Source organism: Aegilops tauschii, chromosome 3, assembly GCF_002575655.3.
Source record: "Aegilops tauschii subsp. strangulata cultivar AL8/78 chromosome 3, Aet v6.0, whole genome shotgun sequence".
Taxonomy (NCBI): domain Eukaryota; kingdom Viridiplantae; phylum Streptophyta; class Magnoliopsida; order Poales; family Poaceae; genus Aegilops; species Aegilops tauschii.
The window spans coordinates 473,824,569-473,828,889 of NC_053037.3; the positions used below are offsets into that span (position 1 = coordinate 473,824,569).

General features: G+C 42.7%; 1 long non-coding RNA gene across 1 annotated transcript; it reads right to left on the reverse strand.

Annotated features, from left to right (window-relative positions):
- Nucleotides 1-704: 704 nt before the first annotated feature.
- Nucleotides 705-3,881, reverse strand: LOC120976846 (uncharacterized). The gene is made up of 2 exons (XR_005773416.2): nucleotides 2,366-3,881; nucleotides 705-1,014 (listed from the first exon to the last, which is right to left on the reverse strand). It is a non-coding gene; the product is annotated as an uncharacterized lncRNA (long non-coding RNA).
- Between the last annotated feature and the right edge of the window lie 440 nt (nucleotides 3,882-4,321).

Genomic DNA, 4,321 nt, shown 5'->3' on the forward strand with positions numbered 1-4,321 from the left:
TTGTACTGAGTGTGTTTTCAAATACTAGACTTTACTCTGTATTTTCGGTATAATCTTCCTCGTAACTTCTTAATGGTATCATCATGCCTGAAATTGCATTGTTTATACCTTTTGAACTGAATGATTTTTTAATAAAACAAAAATGTTTTGTGTGTTCTTTTGAGCTCAACATTGTTTTGCGATGATGTTCTGGACTTCTCTCATTTTACCACTTGAAATTTTATCATTTTGCAAAAACAGAGTACTCGTACTGATGTATGTGTGTATTTGTACCGAGCTATTGTTTGTAGAGTAATTTTAAAAGGTTCTGAAAAAAGAGTACTTGAACTGATGTTCATATAGGCTTGTACTGAGCGTGTTTTCACATACCAGACTTTACTCTATTTTTTCGGTATTGTTTCCCTCGTTCAACAACGGATTGTGTGTGTTTTTTAACTCAACAATTTTTTTTGCAACGATGTTTTCTCTCATTGCACTCGAACTGATCTCCGTATGTGTTTATATCTTGTTCAGTCATGCAACCAGAAAATCTGAACACAACAAATATCACCTTTTTGGCCCCTAACCCTGACAGATATATATTTATTTTCAAACTGATGTTCTTTGTGTCATTGCATTGTTGATATATAATCAGACCTAAATATCGCTGCTGCCAAGTCTACACTACCAAGTACCTGCATGAGTTCTGTTTTTTTCGACCATAGTTCAAGGCAGCAAGGTTGCAAGTTCAAAAGGTCAATGGACCAAAACATGTTCGAACACAAAATGTGCATACATGTTTGATACGCAACAGTTTAGAATCAACCAAAACACATAACATATATTTTCTGAACATAAGAACTATGACCATTAGAATTACAGAGTTAATCTTTGTTCTTGAAGTGCTAGTCATAGCACTTTGACCCGGCCACCTTAAGATGCTGCTTTGGTGTATCCAGTTAACTATCATTGGCTGTTAGCGGCGAAGTCCTTGAAATTCTCGTACACCAGTGGAACTTACTGGTTCTCCTCCACCTAAAATGCAGAACACACATGAAAGATTATCAGGTTATGTAATCTGTAGCAATTTTACATGTTGAACTTGCTAGTTGAGACCTTTGAACTATCCCAACTGGAGATGCTTCTCTCCAGACGGATAAGAGATTTAAAACAAAAAGAAAAAGGCAAAAAGAATGTAAAAAACCTCTATAAATTTAGGGCTCCTAGGAGCAGCAACCTCAGCACATACATAGAGGGCAAACATAACATGAAAAGTAGCAAAATGGAACTGAAGTAATATACATTTTTTTGTCAACAAACTTATGCTCTCTCGAGATCTGAACTGATTGTGTTACAAGCACACCCACAAAACCCAATGAGCTGATTAAGTACATGTTAAAAGGATAATCAACTTCATGTATATTAATTGGGTGAAGTTCTAAAAAGAAAATTTTGAAAAGTCTATACTGTTTTTGCTATAACAACTAGTCATCTTTTGCCAACAATGTATATTACACTGTTAAAATAAGATTTTTGAACTGAACTAAATTAATAAATTGTACTGAACACCTAAAGAGCATGTTCTTTTCCCATATTTCCAACTACTCAATTAGCAGAACACATGTAAGCATTTTAATAGCAGAAGCATCTTATCATGAACGGACTAGTGAACTTATAGAGGATTCGTTTCCAACGACCTTCCCGGAGGTTCAGGTTTATTTATTTCTCAAGCTCTAATTTTTTAGCTTGCCCGACATCTAAACATCAACTACACGATACTTGTACTGATATTTTTTGTCAATGAACTTCTGCAATTTAGGTACTAGAAACTCACTGATGCTATTTACTCTTCGTTTTTAAGGCATTTTCAATACATGCCAAACATTTGTTTTTTGAACACATCCACAGGTTAAACGGATCAGTACATGAAACTTGCACTGAATCGGTTAAACTCTGAATATGTTCAGAGAACATGAGGCTCTCATGCAGTGGCGTACCCAGGGGGTGTGCCAGGTGTGCCATGGCACACCCAGATTTTTGGAAAACATTTTTTCACCATGTAAAAATTAGCTTATTTTTAAGGCCCATGCAAGCTAATTGAAATAGACTTCAATTTTTTTAAAGTGTGCACACCCTCCATTTTATTTCTTGGTCCGCCACTGCTCTCATGTAGTCTAGGTTACACACCAAACCTAGCTTTTACCACGATGCACCTTCTACTATGGAATGTAGACACAGAAACAAAACAATTTCTTATAAAGCTTCCTAGCCCATTCACTTCAACCTTTAGAAGACAAACTTCTTTTTCGGGAGAGAATAGAAGATGATTTCTAAACTGTAGTTTTTTCACTGAATTCTTATCACTCTTATATTGAACTTTTCTAACCTGCAGTTGCCCAGAAGCCATCCCAAGTCAGGCTAGACACAGACGTCCGGTTGGCACTGTCCGACCACCTTGTCGGATAGACAGACATGCCGCTGGTCGATGTATCCCATCGTCAAGGGGAGGAGTCGAGGAAGGTTCCCTGGCAACTGCAACGCAATGCAACATGAGTGACTGGCATCGGTATTTCTGTCTGGAGGTGGTGGTGGTGGGTTAGGCGCGCGACAGCAATGGGAGCAGGTGCATCGGCAGTTGGCGAGGGAGCTGGTGGCGGAGGGAGCGAGGGCCATGGCGGCTGATCCGGGCGAGGTCGCTGCGGCGGAGGTAGGTGGCGTCGGTGGGCAAGTGGCATGCATCAACAGCAGCAGAAAGGCTGCAGCTGAGCTAGACAGTCGTAGGTGCAGTAGCAGCTCGCAGCAAGGAGCGGCCTGCACTCAGCTCCTGGAGCGACCGGCCATAAAACAAGAAGTTGTACTGTTGAGCAGGAGGTCCTTGACCCCGCAACTCCTCCAGCAGGCTCCACTATTTGCCGTTGAATTATAAGCCATGGCATTGGAGTGGGATGCGTCCACAGCAGCGAAATTGAACGGACAGGGGTGGTGGCTGTGAACTGCCTGTACGCGGTGGTGGCGTAGCACCATGGGGGAGGAGGCAGAGTGGTCGAAGGGGAGCATCACCGGCCGCTGGAGGATAAGTTGCCAATTCTGTATTCTATTCTATATTGAACTTAAGTGCACGGTTGAATTGAACTTTTCTAACACATATTCACTGAACTCGGTCCCCCTGAATGTTTATTTTTATTGTTATGTTGGCATGAGGCTACGAAATACATCTCAGCAATTGTTTTTGGGTGAGTTTCAAAAAATATAATACTAAGTGAACAATACAACCTGACCTAACTATATATGCAACATGGAGTAGACATGTTCAGTGTCTCAAATTTTCACAAAAAACTGCAGATGTACTATCATCTATGCAAAATGTATCATAGAAATAATGGAGAAGGCTTAGTTAAAATGGGAACACCTTGTTCAGGTTTGATCAAATTAATATCACAAAGAGCACTCGCTGCCTTCTCTACAGAGTCCAGGTTATAGAAAAAATGGTGAAGAAATAAGAACAATTATCACTTGTACTGCATGGAAAATAACACGCAGACTTGTAGCATTTGATCAGTTGAACTTATCGCAATAGAAATAAATAACTATGTACATGGATACAACTTGCATTATCCATGACAGTTTGTACTATTGTCATCCATGATGGTATTGTGATTACTTGAATGGGTAGTGACAGTCCAATGTTCTAAAATGTACAAAAACTCATGTTCTTTGGCAGTTTAAATTTTGTCTAAACTTACCTGTTTCCGGTCTCTGAACTTACAAAACTTACAGAGATGTACTCAACCACCACCACGACGATAAGATGGACACAGACAAAAGGATTCGATGCTCATCAGTAAGTAGTAGGATAACATTCAGCAGGGCATGGTTGACACAAAAAGATTGAGAGTTTCAGACGGTACCGAAGGATTGGCCGTTGATGAACACCTACACCGCCATGACCACCACCTTGCGTCGCCGTCGTGCCTGTCCTATGCATCCCTAGCGCGTGTGTCACCACTCTGTCCTCCGCCTCGTACCCCACAGCAGCATGCGTAGGAACTCTCCGCCGGAAACCGTCGCACAAAGGTCGTCGGTGGTCGAGGCAGCGGTTCCCCATGGGGCGGGGGCTAGCGGCACGCGATGGCGGGGCGAGGGGTGGTGGCGTGCGGCGGCGGGGCATGGGGTGGCGGCGGATGGGGATGGTAGCTCGCTGTAGGAGGAGATGGGATCGGGAAGTGGGCTGGATTTGCGAAGCTGCGTCGCGCGCGCGCCTATAGGGGTCGGAGGGAGAGAGGCGGCCGGAGCAGAACGGAGACGCTGTCGGCGACGGGGAGAGGGCCGGGCGGCGGCGCGT